At 48.9% G+C, this 18410-nt stretch overlaps 1 protein-coding gene and 1 pseudogene across 2 annotated transcripts in view; both read right to left on the reverse strand.

Annotated features, from left to right (window-relative positions):
• GAS7 (growth arrest specific 7) overlaps positions 1 to 18410 on the reverse strand; it is a 211203-nt gene that overhangs the window by 175927 nt on the left and 16866 nt on the right. The window lies entirely within an intron of this gene.
• On the reverse strand, positions 1891 to 2498 carry LOC308254448 (large ribosomal subunit protein uL22-like; annotated as a pseudogene). Its single transcript has one exon. The product of its transcript is annotated as a large ribosomal subunit protein uL22-like (transcript).

Consider the following 18410-nt stretch of genomic DNA (forward strand, 5'->3'; position numbering starts at 1 on the left):
CACCAAAAGGTTGCTGGTTCGATTCCCAGTCCGGGCACATGCCCGGGGTTGTAGACTCGATACCTGGTAGGGAGCTCGCAGGAGGCAGCTGATGGGTGCTTCACTCTCACATCAGTGTTTCTCTCATTTTCCCCTCTCAGTAAAAATCAATTTAAAAATCTTTTTAAAAAATCACAGAAGAAATAGATACAGCCCCTGCTTTCAAGGACCTCTCTATCTCAACATCTATGCTTTAAACCTGCCAATTCAGGGCGGTATATGACGGGTGCCTCTAAGGTGCTCCCTCCCCAGGAAGGAGAGGCTCTGAAAGCTGGAAGATCAGTTAGATTAACTAGAGGAGGGCCTTGTGGGATGCAAGGAGGTGGCGGGAGGGCCAGACTGGCCAGACCAGAGCGCACAAGCAATCATTTGTTAGACTTCTTCAGAAAGTTCCCATAAGAAATCAGCAGGGGAAAAATAAAGATAATTTTTAAAACATCTATTATGAACCACTGTTCCAAATTATTTACATATATTAACTCCTTTATTTAATTCTCCCAACAGATCTATGACATGAGTCCCATTATTATGCCCATTTTACAGATGAGGAAATTGTTGCATTGAGAGGTTTGAGTAGCTTGACACAGGCCAAAAGGACCAAGCAGAGGTTCAAACCAGTTTGAAGCCCTCAGGTTCTCTGTGCTCTTTTTGGTTAGATTATGCTGCCTACTGTGATGCTCCAAGCCGACCTGAAAACATCTTGATTACAGTTGAAAAGAGATGTTCATTGAACAGTGTTCTAGGGCAGTGGTCGGCAAACTCATTAGTCAACAGAGCCAAATATCAACAGTACAATGACTGAAATTTCTTTTGAGAGCCAAATTTTTTAAACTTAAACTTCTTCTAATGCCACTTCTTCAAAATAGACTCACCCAGGCCATGGTATTTTGTGGAAGAGCCACACTCAAAGGGCCAAAGAGCCGCATGTGGCTCGTGAGCTGCAGTTTGCCGACCACTGTTCTAGGGAGACCTGCCCTGGAGAAATGTTTCATAAAAGTCGAGTCACCATCAACCCCAACCTCCCCACCCCCAACACACACACAAACACACACACACACACCTAGAACCCATCTCCACATGCTTCATGGGCACCGCCACCCCTAAATCCTTCTGGCCAGTAACTCTTCAAGATGAGAGGCAAGCCCTAACAGGTTTGGCTCAGTGGATAGAGCGTTGGCCTGTGGACTGAAAGGTCCCAGGTTCAATTCTGGTCAAGGGCATGTACCTTGGTTGTGGGCACATCCCCAGTAGGAGGTGTGCAGGAGGCAGCTGATGGATGTTTCTCTCTCACCGATGTTTCTAACTCTCTATTCCTCTCCCTTCCTCTCTGTGAAAAATCAATAAAATATATCAAAAAAAAAAAGATGAGAGGCAAAACATTTCAGTAAAGTTTTCCTCCCCTTCTACCTCCCTTCCCCCAACAGACTTCCTTCTGGTATCCATGTCCTCAGGCTCTCTTCCAACTTCACCCTATTCAGAACTTGACCGGCCTAGTACTTATTCATACTAATGTGTAAATGACTGGTGAGCTTCAAACAGCTGCCTCTGTGACAAATGGCCAGCCTCCAAATATCAGCTAACTGAGCCAGTTTCCTTGGCTCACGTCCCATTGCTAACTCAAGATCAATTTGGATCATGGCTTCCTTCCCATTTTCTCTTCCCTGATGGTACCACTCTACTCTTCCTCTCACCCCACACCCCAAAAAACTCCTCCACTTAGTCCTTTCCAATGTCAACGAACCCGAAGGTTAAACCATAAGCAACGGTTCTCAGGTACACATTAGGACAGCCAGGAGCTTTTAAAATTTGCTAATGCCTAGGCCCAACCTCCAGGGATGGATGCTGGTTAAGTCATGTGACCTGAGCAATAGGTTTTGGTTTTTCACTTTTATTAGCATTTATTTTATGCTGAATGGACTCCTGGGCCGTATGTTTTTGTTTCTTCAGTTTCTTCTGGGAGATGGTTTTTTCTGTGCAGCCTCCTCTTCTGGTTGAGGAATAATCTCCTCTTTTTCAGTAAGGATCCTTCCCCTGTGGCCAGGAGAGCTTGCGTGGGTTAATTGCCCATGGGCTCTGTACGTTCTGCACTGCATCTTGGGAGCTCTGTTCACCTGGAGGCGCTCAATGACCAGAGAATCTACATCTAAACCCTTAAGTTCTGCGATACTTTCTGCGTTTTTAAGCAAGTGCAGCAAAAAGTGAGCACTCTCTGACCCTGCATCCAGCCCCACTGTTTGGCCTGGGCACGCCTACCAGCCCCACCATTGTAAGGACGGAATGGCACCTATCGCTTGTGTAAAGTGACATCCTCAGATACTTAGTGGCTTTTAAGATATGCATGCCCTTGCTGGCCTGAGCCGTTTCGTTTCGTGGGTGTTCTTAAAGTGAGCACGAAGACTTGACCCTGTTGATTTGCATGATTTTGTGGGGGTTCCTGGATTAAGTGAGTAGTAAACCATTTTCAGGGGTTACTTCAGGCTGCTCTGGGAAGAGCTAGATATTTTTAAAATAACAATCATATGAACAGATAACACTGATTACCTGGTTGCTCTATGCTGGGCATTATTTTAAGGTTTATGTCTCTTTACTCATTTGAACCTCAATACAACCCTTTGAGATAGATACCATAATGCTTCCGTTTCCAGACGAGAAAACTAAGACACGGAGAAGGAGTGGCCAGCCCACACCTCACAGCTAGTAAGTGGCAGAAGGACACAGCACTCTGCTCCCATGCGCACTGAGCCAGAGTCCCACACAGCCACAATGAGCCCCACATCGGGGGAGCCAAGTTCCCAGGGACCAACCTCGCCTCCCACCAGCCACAGGCTTAGCTCGGCCCATTCCACAGCCCTCTGTTCCTGGCACTGTGCTTCCTTTCTCGTCCCACCAACCAGCCTAGAGACAGGTGCCCTCTCACTGCTTCGTCTCCCCCTCTGCCTGGCACATCCTTGACTCTGCCACAATTCCCCCCTTTTTCCATCTCTTTCTGCTACTTGATAATATTTCCTTAAAAAGCAGACTTCTCTGGTACCTCCCTCCTGTGGCTCCCCCCACCTCCTCAACCCTCCTTTCCCTCCCAGGTGCCTCTGCTGCCCCCAGCCCCATGCGCACCCCCTCCCACTGTTTGCTGACAGAGCCACGTAGAGGAAGGATCTCCATGTTCAGCATCCACTCCCCACATCTCTGCATTTGCTTCCAGATCAGTTTCTAGGCCTCAGCTCCCTTCCAAATTCTCCAAGAGGGCTTTGGATATCTCCCTCCGAAGCAAATATTTTTGCGCTAAACATGGCACCAAGGTCTGGAAACACCTCCAGGCTGGCAACTCTCTGCTCGCCCCTCTGGCCCTACATGAGCCCCGCTCTGCGCACCAGGGGGCTGACCCAGGGGGACTGCACCTCAGCACTGCCTGTCCACTGGCTTCCAGGTGGGTTTAGCCAAAGAGAGGGCAGGTGGGAGATGAAAGCTCAGGAATGAGGGGTGGGCTTTCACCAGCCCCTCCTGGTGCTGTGAGCTGGCTGGGACTTCCTCCCAGCAGCCTGCCCTCCAGCGCCAGGTCTCTCTCCAGCTCCTGTCACTGCTCCCGCTCCCTCCTCTTGCCTCCCCAGGGCTTGTGTGCCCCACCCACACCCCCGTAAACTGGTCCTCTTTAAACTCCCCCCTATTTCCACAGTTCTGTTTATTTCCCTCTGGAACCGTATGGACACACCCTCCTCTGCTGGAATTTGGACACAGTTGCCAGGCTCTTGGGAGGCCTGGGGCATCGTGACATTTTGGTGACCACCCGCCGCTACTTAGCAGCAGCTCCTTCACAGAATAACATCTGATAAGACTCGGAAAGCTAAAGGAGGCCGGAGACACCTCACTTTTCCCCGCGCCCAGCTCATTCATTCTTCAGGACAAGGTCACATGTGCCAGCACACGATTAGACAAACAGGACCCAGCGAAGGAGGAGGAAATACTCACTGCTTACAAACCCACCGCAAACCCAGAGTCCTCCGCCTAGGACGGGGCCAGGGCTGGGGCCAGGGTCAGGGATGGGGCTGGGGCTGGGGCTGGGGCCCGGGATGGGGCCTGAAGCCCTACAATGCAAAACTTGCCAACCTTGTAGCCCACCAGGGAGATAATTTTTTAAAATATATTTTTATTGTTTTCACAGAGGAAGAGAAAGGGAGAGAGAGATAGAAACATCAATGATGAGAGAGAATCATTGATTGGCTGCCTTCTGCACGCCCCCCACTGGGATCAAGCCAGCAACCCGGGCATGTGCCCTGACCGGGAATCAAACCATGACCTCCTGGTTCATAGGCAGATGCTCAACCACTGAGCCATGCCAGCCGGGCAGGCAATAATTTTTTGAAAGATCCATTTCTGTCAACTGAAGAATGTGTGCCCGACCCTCGCCTTTCACTCTGAGGGCAGGCCTGACAGAATGTGGGGCGCTGGGGGTCACACTTCCTGTGGCAGCGGCTGGTCACATCTCTTTATTGACCTGCTAATGATGCTGGGCTCTCCTGCTAGACTGACACTCACTGGGAGCAAAGTTCCGTAGCTGCCGATGATTAGAAGATAAGGCTTCAAGTGACACGCTTAAATTTTTCACTGTTCTACCCAATTTTTAGGTGAGTTTTTAGCAAATCAGCATTTCCTTCTTGGGATGTCTTACTGGGGGTGAGTTCCCCTTCACTTAGTGGCAGACTCCTTGAAAGAACACTGTCACAGGAATGCACTCTTGGTCCCCCCACACCACCAAGCAGCTGGACTCTTTCCCTCATCCTCGCTTCCCCCCCCAAAAAAAAATTTCAAAAACATCCTCCGACATGTTACTAGAGAAAAAACCCAACTGGCCAACAAGCACATCCAAGGTGCTCAGTCACATGAGTCATCAGGACATGCCAAGTAGACCACAGTGTGATTCTAGAGTGAAAACAGTTCGAGCGATGGTTGCTGCTGGTGGGGTGAGGGCGGGCATTAACGTGAAGGGGGTTGTGGGTGGTGGGCATATTTTATAACTTGATAGGGGTTGGGACTGCACAAGTAGGCATTTTTCAAAATTCAAGGAACAACACAGAAGATATATGCACTGGACTGTAAACTAAACCTAAAAAGAATAAAATAACTGTAAGCTGTTCTGTGGTTACTGTTAGGAATGCTGAGGTGTACTGACCTTCCCAACATACTTGGAGGTGTTTCAAAAAAATAAGATTGAAGATCTGTACCTGTTGCATTTCTTCAGCTTCTGGTGTCTGTTTACTAAGTCAGTTAGGCCTTCCCAGACAACCTTTTAAAAAATAGCAGCCACTTCTCAGAAAGAAAAAAAAATAATAATAAGACTGGTGGATGGGTAGAAGGACAGACATGTGATAAGCAAGTATGATAAAATGCTGTGGCAGAATCCCGGTGACAGCGCAGGAGTGTGCACTATACAACTCCTGCAACGTGTTTGCAGGTTTACAATTCTGCATAATAAAATGAAAAACTTTTTAATTAAAAAGGTAGAAACATAATAAAATGAAAAACTTTTTAATTAAAAAGGTAGAAACACATTCAACGGGAGACCACTGCACACATCCCAAAGTGAACAAGATGACTATGGCAGACTCAGACAAAAATGCAGAACTACTGGAACTCAGACTTGCTGGTGGGATGGAAGTGTTCACCAAAGCTGAGTATATGCCTACCCTATGGCTCACCAGTCCTACGACTACGTGTATACCAAACACAAATAGGCGTTTGTCCACCAAAACATGTACAAGAATGTTCGTGGTAGCACTGTTCACAAGTGTGTGAAATAACCCTAGTGTCCATGAGTAGGATAAATAACTGTTGGTATAATCACAGCAACATGCTATCTAGCATTAGGAATGAACTGCTACCCAAAATGTGGGTGAATCACACAAACAGATGTTGAGTGTCAGAAGCCAGACACTCTCCCCCAATATAGAATGCCTACTCTATGCTTCCATTTAAATAAAATTCAAAAGGGGCAAAACTAATACATGGTAAAGCCAAGATCCTGATAACCTGTGAAGGAGGTACGACTTGAAGAAAAGCAGGTTTCCAGAGTGAAGTTCTATGTCCTGGTCTGATGGTCATTACATGAGTGTTCTCAGGTTGTGAAAATTCACTGAACCATGCTTTTAATAATATGAACGATTTTCTATATGTGACCTGTCATCAATTTAAAAGTTCATGTTAGCCGAAACCGGTTTGGCTCAGTGGATAGAGCGTCGGCCTGAAGACTGAAGGGTCCCGGGTTCGATTCCGGTCAAGGGCTTGTACCTTGGTTGCGGGCACATCCCCAGTGGGAGGTGTGCAGGAGGCAGCTGATCGATGTTTCTCTCTCATCGATGTTTCTAGCTCTCTATCCCTCTCCCTTCCTCTCTGTAAAATATCAATAAAATATATATTAAAAAATAAAAAAATAAAAAATAAATAAAATAAAATAAAAGTTCATGTTATTTTTTAAAAGGTAGGTCCTTAAGCAATCTGTAGCAATCTGGAGTTTGGGGGTATTTTTTATATTTGTTTTGGGGTTTTATACCTATCCCAACTGTACATTTAAACTATGAACATCTATAATAATAAAAGCATAATATGCTAATTAGACCAGACATCCTTCCGGACATCCTTCTGGGCGACCTTCCAGACGAAGCTAGGGCTGTGAGGGAAGCCCGGGTCCTGGGTGCCAGAGGGAAGCCGGTGCCGGCAGCCAGGGGAAGGAAGGCCTACTCTTGCACGAGTTTCGTGCATCGGGCCTCTAGTTAAGTATAAAACTGTTACAGGATCATAGAGAGCTAAAAGAGATTTCAAAGAACAAATAGTTTAATGCCTCATTTTTTAGGTATGGAGAACCTCAGCTCAGAAAGGTTAAGAGACTTGTCCAAATTATCCAGCCAAGGCACCCTAGAATCTGTGAACCCAACTCTTCATCTAGCAGTCTTTCCATGGCATATCAAGCCTCAGCAATCTCTCTTGGACTTCACGGGTCCATCCTTGCCACCTGGCAAATCGCATCAGTGCTCACAATACGTGCTTCCCTCTACCATACAGAAAGTTCATGATGTCGTTGTCTTAGACAATACACAATAGATCGCCAGCCACAGAATCTAAACCGAAGTGTTGTCAATACTCACACAACCATACATGCACACACACACGCAAAATGTAAGGGCAGCAGTGTTTACCGGCTTATATAACTTGAAAGTCCACAAATACACTGCCTTCAGGTAGCAATGGATCCAAGTGCTCACACAATGTAACCTTAGCTGTTTTCTTTTGTGCGAATAACTTCATCCTCAGATGCTCCCCAGGTATTAACAAATCGTCATGGCAGCTCCCAGTTTATAATTCCACTGGCTTAACAACTTCACGGGGGGCAGGGGGGTGCATCTCTTTCCCAAACTGTATAGCCCAAGGCCCTAGGGAGGGAGGACCCTCACAGGGCCAGCGTGGGTTACATACCCATTCCCAGATGGATATCCAGAAAGAGTCAGGACAAGCCTGGGTCACACCTACCTCAGAGCTCAGGGGTAGCCCCAGCTCCAGCCAAACCATTCACTCCCTATGACTCCACTGCACCCTTGGTTTTCCAAAGAAAAACTGAGCTGCTATTACCAGAACGAGAAGAATCAGAGACAACATACAGTAGCTATCCCCCACTGAAATGTCATCTTTGTCCCCTAACTCAGGCATTATAACAGAACGCTACCATGTCACCGGGAGGGAAGGTCACAGACGTTGAACCTGAGCTTCCTGCGGGCTTGCCTTCCCACACATTTCAGCTGCCCACTCAGCAGTTCATCTCCTCTGCAGAGCTCATTCGTTCCACTCGGTGACTAAGTAGTGCTTGTAAATCAAATATGCTCCCCAGTCCTGGCCAAAGGCATCCAATGACAGATGAGGGCATCAAAGACAAAATGTCAATTTGCCAATCAGCCTCATCACATGCCTTCCCAGGAGCCCGCAGAGTCCTCCACGGGCTCGCGCTCTGGGCGCTAACATCCCAGGCACAGGCTGGCCCCGGCAGGTGCAGCTGGCAGAGTGACTTGGCTCAGGACCATCCCTGCTCCTGTGTGGTGTTAGATCACACAGCCGCGTTCAGAGGGAAACATCACATGAAGCCTCCTCTCTCTCTCTCTCTCTCTCTCTCTCTCTCTCTCTCTCTCTCTCTCTCTCTCTCAGAGCTGCATATTTTATAAACAGTGTGAAAGACTCCTAAATTATTTGAAGAACTGAATGTATCCTTCAAGTTTCCTGGGGCCCCCTCCCACTCTCTCTTGACAAGCATTCTAGGGGAGCTCCTATCTTCTGATTATTGAAAAGGAAGGAAAAAAACCCTCAAGGAATTGAAAGGTCCCAGTTTGCTCCAAGGGATATTTTTTAAAGTTCAATCTTTTCATGTCACTGACCATTTGTCACATTGCTTTTCCAGACAGGTATACAGAGAGATAAGCCCATCACGAAAGGACAAACGCTGCATAAAGGCATTTCCATGCGGTTCTCAGAGCGGTCAGCTCCCAGAGACGAGAGCACCGTGGTGGCTTCCAGGGCCGGGAGGGGTGGCAGCTTTTGTTTCGTGGGCACCGGACTCACTTCTGCCAGATGGAAAGGTTCTGGAGATGGCGGTGACGGCGGCTGCACAACAGCATGAATGTACTTAATGCCACTGCACTGTACATTTAACACAGCTGAAAATGGTAATTGATGTATATTTTACCTTAATTTTTTAAAATAAATAATAGAAAATGGACAAGGAAACACATTTTAGATAGGAAAACATATGAGAACAAGATTTAAAGAAATAAAAACATCTAGGTTTAAAAACGCTTTAAGAGGAATACACAGATTAGAACAAAGTTGAAAGAAAGAAAAAGATCTTTCTAACACATGTTAGTGAACTCATTTTTTTAAAGGAAATGTTTGCCTATTCTGCTTAGTCAGTGGAGGCAGAGGATAATAAAAACAACTTTGAGCATTCGAATATTTGAAAAATAAGGAACCCTTAACTGAATAAAAAAAAAAAAAAAAAAGACTTAACAAGCCAGGCCCCGGCCCACAGGAGCTCTGTCCTGGGAAGCCCCCAGGCCAGCTGATCCAAGATTTGAAAGACCCCCAGAGTCACCCTCACCTGCCAGGGACAGAGACCGCCTCCAGCTCTTCACCCTCCCACTCCCCGTGGGTGACCTTATCACGTTATCTAACCTCTCTAACTTCTAGTGTTCTCAGGGCATGAAAAAAAGACCTGTCTTTGGGCTTGCACCGAACCTGTCCCAGAGCCTGCAGTGAGCTGGGTGGGTGGTCAGCAGCATTAGATGCTTCCCCTTCCCCATCTCCCATCCCTAAGGTTTCAGCCAGTTTACAGACGGCTGGACATCTCACAGGAAGTCCTCTTCTGCTACCCCCGAGAAACAGTCATCAATCGTGGGCACGAAGGCAAAAATAAACACCACAACAACATTTTCAGTAGGAAAAACAAACAAAAAACACTATAAGTATCCATCAATACAAAACAGCTATGCCATATCCATACCATACAGCTTTTATAACTAACCACTGATGTACATGTGCTAACAAGGAAATGTCTTCAGGATATATCACTGAGTGCCAACAATTTAAGAAATAATACATTCTGGTGATTTATTTAAATTAAGAACTAAACCCCACAAGTCAGGATACATTTCCGTGGGGTGCTGGAAAGGACGTCAAAGGGACTTGATCTAATTCTGGTTTCTCAACCTTTTTCATGATCACCCTCTAAAGCGCCTCTGAGGACACGTGCTTCCTAATCACTCCCACCACCGTGAAATGTCAATGCCACCGATCTCCGGTGGGTCTGTTTGTGTCCGGTGGCCTTCACCTTCGGAGGGCCACACACCACTGACAGACAGGGGTTACTTTTTCCATCCGAGAACCAGTTCCTCCCCCCAATGCAGATGTATGCAGAGTCTAATTCATACGTGACTTGGGTGATTAAAAATTAATAATTTTAAAAATCCATTCCTCATTTGTGGATGGGACTGCCGGTGAGGCCTGGGTGGTATTAAGAGAAATGCAAACACAGGCTTTAGCCGTGCTAATATGTTTATGTTTGTGGGAAACAGATGCTGACAAGACTAGAAAATGCTCATCAGACCTATAAGGGCAAGGCTTACCTCAGATTGTATTTGGAGTGTGCCTAGTGTCCCTTCATGCCGTCTAACCCTTAAGAGCTCCCCATGGGACAATGTCCCAATGACCTCGGGGACCTGCTCAGAGACCAGTGCCAGACTGTCCTGGTCTCCGGGTTTTCTTCCCACCCCCCTGGCCAAACCTCCTTTGCAGTTGGCTTTCCCCTCACCCCTTTGGGGTGTCTGAAGACCCCATCCCTGGACCTCTTCTTTATGCACATTTCCTGGGTGATCTTATCCAGTATGGCAGCTTGAAGATCATCTATACCAGAAGAACTTCCAAATGATCACTGCAGCCCAGACTTCTCCCCAGACCTCAACTGTCATCTCCCCAAATGCCTACTCAATACCATTACTTGAACACATTCAAGATCTCAAAGTTAACATGTCCAAAACTAACTTCATCGTTTCCCAAAACCCACAGCTTCTAACCCTCACTTTCTCATTTAATACCAGCTCCTTCTTTCCAGTGGCCTAAACCAAAACCTTGGAACCATCTTCAAGTTCTCTCTCCAACCTGACACATCCAATCCATCACAAAATCCCACTGTTTCAACCATGTCAACACCTATTACCTTGGACAAAGCCACCATCATCTCTCACTTGTATTATTGCAACAATCTCTTTACTCATCTCCCTCCCTCCATTCTTGCTCCCTGTTTACCTGCATCACCCACATCCGTTCTTAATAGAGCAAGAAAGTGATCCTTGTAAGCGTTAAGCCAGGTCATGTCGATCATCTGTTCCACGGTCTCCAATGGCTCTGCCTGGCACTCAGGGTCAGGCTCTCATGCCCTGGGTCCTTGCCACCCCTCACTCCAGTCACCTTCCTGCCCCCATCTCCACTTCTCCCCTCCACACACTCTGCCCCAGCCACACTGACTTTCTGCTGGCCCTGAACTTCAGGTGTGCTCAGGCCCCAGGGCTTTTGCACTTGCTCTGACTGCCGGCTGGAATGCTCTTTTACCAGAAATCCACACACTTGCTCAAGTCATCTCTTCCAGGGCTTTGCTCACATGTTCTCTCCTAATAAGACCTTCTCTGTCCATCAAATTTGAAATGACAAATCTTGTCGATCACTGCACAGCTTATTACTTAGTTTTGTTTGCGGTTTGTCCCCCCAACTAGAATTAAAACTCAATGAGGGCAGGGATGTGTGTTTACTACGTCTCTCACTATACCTCCAGCTTTGAGAGTAGAAGCTTGCACACTTTAGGGCATTCATTCAATGAATGGACTCTTAACTTGTAATGTGCCAAAAGGTTCCAATGTGAAGGAAGTGCCCTACACCCAGCCCTTCTGTCCCCTCAGAGGTCACTAAGCTTAAAAATACTCCATACACCTCCTCTCCCCATTACATACACACCATGCCACCAGGGGTCCCTGAGCAACTCCAAGGCTGGTGGCCACTTCCTGTAGCTGAGTTAGCAAACACCACTAGTACCAGATGCTTCCTGAGCTCAGCAATTTGCCAAAGTGCCAGCCAAGGGCAAGAGCCCCTCTGATGGCCAGACACCCAGTTTTCTCCGTAGCTTCACCTGAGCCTTGCAGGTCCTAGGACCCGGCAAGCTCTGAGTTCCATTCATGAAAAACTCTAAAGCTGCCTTCCTCCCTCCATCAGAATCCTTTCCTCTTCTGGTTTGGAATAGACCCAGAGTGTTACAATGGAACATCTTGACCGAATTTCCTCCAGGCAAGCTTTCCTTGGGCTTCCTCCCTCCAGCACACCCGTTCCTCCCGCCAGACCGAGTTGGAGCCAGACTTCTCAGCGACCTGGTCCAGCGCAGAGCTCGGCCGTGAACCGTGAACCAGAGCCTAATTCCAAGATGCACTGTCGCTCGGGGCTGGCTCCATGCCTGTCACCAAGAACGACAACAGTTCCTTCCATCAGACCCTCTGGTAGCAAATGAGGAACACGCTGATTTAGCAGGAAATCGGCTTTCCTTGAAGCTCCTCTGAAGTTTGATGAGAAAAAGGACTCTATAGTGATTAATAGGAAAGGCCACCTGCAACTTCATCGGGACTTGAAAATTCTAAGACATTAAGAAAAATGTCTCCAAAATGAAGGTTGTCCAATGGCACAGGATTCATTTCCCATCTCCCTAAATCAGTGCTGCCACAGGGTTCTTTTTGCTGCAAATTCCCTGTGAAGGGGGTGGAAGCAGCGGAGAGCGCTGGTCCCAGGCAGGGACCCCACATGCACCTCTGGCAGGCTGTGTGTCCTGAGCAAGTTTCTTAACCTCTCTGAGGCTTAAGTTTCTTTATTTGAGAAGTGAAATCCACCTTGCCAGGCTGTGGAGAAGATAAATGAGAAGTCCTATGTGCAAGCCCTCTGTAACCATTACAGGACTAAAACAAGGTTATCACATATATTCAATACCATGTACATTCTGAACTCTCTGAGAGCACCATGAGCAAGACAATGGGGAGAAATGAAAGACAGCCATTGATTGCCCTTGCCTTCAAGAAGCTTAAACTTCCCGGGGAAAGCATGCGCAGAGCTGCAGAAGATTCAGTATTTGCAAAGCAACATAAAAAAGGTGCACCTCTCCGTCTGCTGCTTCCCTCCCAGTGTCCCTGCGGTCTGCCTGTTTGGATTCTAGAATCTGCCTAAGTATCCATCAACCTGGCTACTTCCTGGACTTCAAAAGGCTCAAAGCTGTCAGGAAACTAGGTCTTCAAAGCCAAGCCAGAAGGAGTGGCAGGGCCTTCGCAGTCCACCTTTTCCCCACTCAGGTCCAGCCAATGCTGCCCTCAGCCATCACCCAGCCAATGCTGCCAACAGCCTTCCTCGCCAACTCGCCCCCTTCCCGAGGATGCCCACACAGCACCCCATTATCTGGTTCACCTCCAGTGAGGCTTGTACAGACCACGCCCTACCATGTCTCCAGGCCAGCTGAAGAAAGAGGAAAGGAGGAGACAGGAAAAGAGGATTCAAATGCAGCCATTAGCAAAAGGAGAAAAGAGGAAGCAGAGAAAGTGAAAAAAAAATCAAAGGGGAATGAGGAACATAAACAGCTATCATTTGACATCAAAGGGCTTAGCTCACAGTCTGTGTGATCTGTGCCAACCTTCTGCAGGGCTGAGTAAGGAAGGCAGAGAATCTTATACCCATTTCGGAAATGAGCAAACTGAGGCTTGACAAAATCTCACAGGTGGAGCAAGAGGTAGGGCTGTGAACTTGTCTCCTGATTTCACATCCAGGGCTTCTTCCATCGCCGGGGACCGCGTAGCCTCGACTAAGACTAAAGGGCATCTGGAGGCAGCACCAGAGACAGCTAAAGAAGTGGAGGATACTATTCCTAAAGCCAAAGTGTGGAAACCACCCAAATGTCCATCAACCATCAAACCGCCCAAATGGATAAGCAAATGTGGTGCATTCATACAATGGAAAATTATTCAAAGAGGAATGAAGCCTTGACACATGCCACAGCGTGGATGCCCCGTGAAGGCAGCATGCTAAGTGAAAGAAGCCAGGACCAAGCTCACATACCGTTTGATTCCATTTACATGAAATGCTTAGAATGGTCAAATCCACAGAAACAGGAAACAGATCAGTGGTTGGCAGGGGCTGGTGGGAGCGACGGGAGAGGGGAGTGACTACTTAAGGGACATGGGGTTTCTCTTCGGCTAATGATAAAGTTTGGGAACTGGACAGCACCATACTGTCAATGGTCTAAATACCACTGAATTCTACCATTTTAAAAGGATTAAAATTGTGAATTTTATGTTATGTGAGTTTCACCACACATTTTTAAAGTGGGGGGTGGGGGGATGGAAAGAAAAATGAAGAGAAATTTGGACACAAGGTAGGAGGAATGGGAAGCAGCCAGAGATTCGTAGGGAATCATAAGTTTCCCTAAATCCGCTGCTCCTCTTACACTGAAGAGGTAGCAAGAGGCCTTCATGGGTGGGGCTGCAGACAAAGACGTGGTCACCAGCAGCCAGGGAAGGAGAGACCAGAGGGCAGAGGGGAAGGGCTCAGGCCTGAGCTGGCATCCCTGCAGGGACCTGCTGATCCCAGTGGGAAATGCGCAGCATACACTCACCTGCCCTGTGCACTGACAGAACCATTCAGTCCCCAAATAGGAAGCCAGCTCCGGGCCGACACTGTCACTGGTACGAGGGACATTGCAGGGATCCAATCGCTGGCCTCACCGAGTTGACCTAGCTCAACCTCACCCTCTGAGGGTAACGGTGTTCAGCCTCTCTGGCTGGTGTGACCTAGTTTAATACAACCTGGGGCTCAATACGCCAAGTGTAAACAAAAACTAAAAAATGAACGTTCTTCTCTGATTTTTAGCACATTTTAATCACATGTGGTGGCTGGGTAGAGATTAGAGAGCCACATGGGACACACTGTTGAAACCATAGTAAGTCGTTTCGCAGGTGAGCTCCAAGCAGAGACCTGACTAAGGGACACCAGCTACGTTCAATAAAGGAATTTAACTTCAGGACACTGTTGCAGATGGAATTCATCCAAAAGACATGTTCCCATGACCACAGGGGCCTTCACCTGTGCTCAGCCTGGGGCCCTGCAGGGAACATGCCAGACACAGAGCTCTGTCCTCCCAGGGCTCCTGTTCTAATGAAGGAGACACACAACATGGAACATACTACGTGTTTGCTAGGGACACATGTTAAGTAGAAAAACGGGGACAAGCACTGTGGCTGAGCCGGCTCAGAATGAAGTGCGACAGGCAGGGGCCTTGAACAACAGTCTGGAGGCTGGAAGTCTGGGATCAGGTGTCAGCAGGGCTGGTTTCTCCTAGGGCCCCTCCTGGACTGCAGATGGCGCCTCTCCCGTGTTCGTGGGTGGTCCCCTTCCGCAGGTGTGCCCTATTCGCCTCCTCTTATGAGGCTATCCCTAACCTCATCTTCACTTAATTACCTTTTAAGGACCTTATCTCCAAATACAGTCACAGTCTGAGGTACTGAGGGTTAGGGCCCGAACACAGGAATCTTGGAGGGGACACAGGCCATCACAGGTGCCCAGTGCTCTCATCACCCTGACTGCCTTCGAGGGCCCCTCACGGCATGTCTCCTGGCCACTCCCCTGGCTCCCCATGGATGCTGAGCCCTCTGACATAGGGACTTGGGAGCTTTACCCAGTCAGTTTCATTCTCAAGGAGCAGCTGGCCTTGAAGTTCAAAGAGTCCAATGGGGAAAGGACCACCACAGCACAGCACAGCACTGCGCGCTGGGACAGGCTGCCGGAGAGTGGAATGACTAGGACCACAAGCACAGCCTCCGCCCCCCCCCCCACCAAGCCCCCCGCTTCTTGCACAGCCTCCCTCCCCTATAGGCCTCACACTTGTCATCAGCTTACCCCTGAATTTTAAAGCATGCCCACATGTATTGTCACCTTGAAAATTTTTCTAGTGAATCTAAGAGGCAAAAGAATGGCTGGCACATTCCTTTCAGACAGATGAAGAAACTGAAGGTCTAAGGTTGTAAAATGAATGTAAACAAGGTAAAAGAACCAAGAGGTGTGGGGGAGGTGGACTCCTACAATTAGAACTCAGGGCTCCTGATAGCGTTTGTGGTCTCAGCTACACCCACTGTCCCCGGAGCAGCCCCCCTGAGAAGCAGGACGGGGAGGACCAGTCCATGTGACACATGCTCACCTTTGACCTTGAATGTCCTGTCCTGTGGCCCAAAGGGTCTTGTTCCCAGGACCCAGTGGCCTTACTCTGATGTTCGGCTCTCTGAGCTGACCTGGCTACACCTCTTCCATGACTTCAAGCTTCACTCATGACAAGGCCATTCATGCCTTTCGGAGAAAGGCTGGTTAAGCCATGAGTCAAAATCAGAACAAGATGTGCCTAATTCTCTAAGGCAGTGGTTCTCAACCTTTTTAATGTCGCAACCCTTTAATACAGTTCCTCAGGTTGTGGTGACCCCCAACCATAAAATTATTTTCGTTGCTACTTCATAACTGTAATTTTGCTACTGTTATGAATCATAATGTAAATATCTGTGTTTTCTGATGGTCTTAGGTGACCCTGCTAGCGGTTCTCAACCTGTGAGTCTAAGGCAAGAGCTCTCCATATCCTCTTTAATTCAACCCTTCATCCGGCCAGCCAGCAAATACTTATTGAGCCAGACCCCAGAGATGCCAAGTGCTGGGCCGGGCCAGGCGGTTACGGAGACTTAGGAAGCAGGTTCCCGCCCTGGAGGAGCTCAGAGCACAGCCACAGAAACAGTCACTGGGGGCCACTGTGGTATGTGGATCACACATGGGCCCTGAGGCAGCCAGAGAGAGACAGGGAGAGCACCGGCCACCCTGGCCTGGGTCTGGATGAGGATTCCCCTCCCTAGACAGGCATGAGGAGGAAGGACTCCAAAGGCGGCGGCAGTGCCAAGGCACAAAGGCGGCCAAGTGTGTCCAGAAGAGGACAGCGGGGAGGCTGGGAGGAGGCTGGGGAGGGCAGGCCCCTGTTAGCCTCAACAAGGAGCGCCTTGACTCGGGCAACAGGCCAGTAAAGATGACTGTACGGGACCCAGGTTTTAGGAGGCCACGATGGATGGCCATGGGAGGTTAGGGTGAGGGTGGGGACACCAGCCCTAAGCCTGGGTTCCTGGCTCAGTGGAAATACAAGAACTATTTATAAGGACCAGGTTAGCAGAAAACTTGTCCATTGCCCGGGGGTGTCTGGCACCTTCAAACCGCTTCCCTCAAGCCCTCTCACGAGTGGTCCACCCTCCAAGAACAACTGTTGCTCTTCCTTCCCCCATAAACCATGAGAAAACCTGGCGCCCCGTGGCTATCAGTCATGCCAGCCGCATGTCCCATCGTAACTCTTCCCAGCTCGCCTGTGTCGCACATCAGTTCTCATTTGCAAGAGACTTGCAGCTCCAGCTGAATGTGTAGGCTCTTGCTGCTTTGCAGTGAGGCATAATTTACACCTTCTGCTGCTTCTCAGAGAGTCGTTTCCCCAAGAATAATCATAAAACAGGCCAGCCACCAGAGGAGCAGAGCACCCCAGCAGAGCACGCCGGAACAAGCCGGAATATGGCACTCCCTGCGCAATGCTGATAGGAAGAGAGGAATGGGAGCCTCTAGCACCCCTAATAGTAGGCTTTTCAAACTCTGTCCCACAGAGCCCTGCGGCTTCCAGGAGGAATCCCCTGGAGTCACTCTGGAAAGGAATGGAGTGATCAGGGCCCACCCCACAGTCCACTGGAGTGTGTTCCCAGGGACTGAAACCACAGCGAACAGCGGGTCTGGGAGCTCAGACTCCCCTGTCTCCCTTTCATGCCCCACATCACTGTCTCCTTGGGCCCGGGCCCAGGCAGGAGCAAAAGGCTCAGGCCTGAGCTGGCTCTACTGTCCCCCTGGAGTGCCTGGTAATGCCTTTGCCAACCCCCATTCAAACATCTCCCCCACTGGCAGGGCTTCTCTCCCCTCCTGCCCTCCCACCCCAATATGCTGGGGGCTGGAGGGGGGGGGGGGGGCGGTGGCTGCACAGAGAAGAAAGAAGCTGGCTGCATTTCATTCTGGCCATTTCCTCCTGGGTGACACAGAGGACGGCCATCTGAAATTCGAACGTTTATCAGGATCTCTGTGGCCACACCCACCACACAGATCAGGCCTCAAAGCTTCCTGTCCCTATGAACACACACAAACTCAGCCCACTGTCTCTCAGATCCCAAATTCCTAACCAGCATGCAAGAGTCGTCCGGCCAGAGCAGCCAGCAGACCTCTTTGGAAGATTCACTCCACAACAGGATCTGATTTTAAGGCCAGGGCACATGGGAACTGGGCACAGCATTTCCCACTACTGTGCCCTGGCGCCCTCCTGACCCTAAAGAACCTACAATGTGCTCAGAAATTCAGCGGCTGAAAAGAGGAATCAACGTCCCCTTTGCCGTGTCACAAAACACATCAATGAGAGGTGGGCCCTGAGCAGCACTCGTGACCTGCCCACAGGCAGGGCGAGGTCTCAGGCCTGTGGACACAATCTTCCGCAGAAAATCTGTGTTCAGGCTTATCTGCCACGTGCTCTAGATAAGACTCCCCTTAATTAGTACCTGTGGCTCAGATTCGCATCCTGGTCGCACCCAGGGAGGGTACGGATGAGAGGAGATTCAGGTGGTTCAACAAAAGAGTTTCTGCTTTGAGTTTGTGGTCTGAACACACTATGACAAAGCTGAAGACCCACCCACAGAAGCCCAGGACTTCCTTGGGCAAACACATCTTCA

This window comes from Plecotus auritus (genome assembly GCF_963455305.1).
Source record: "Plecotus auritus genome assembly, chromosome: 7".
In the NCBI taxonomy this organism is placed as follows: Eukaryota; Metazoa; Chordata; class Mammalia; order Chiroptera; family Vespertilionidae; genus Plecotus; species Plecotus auritus.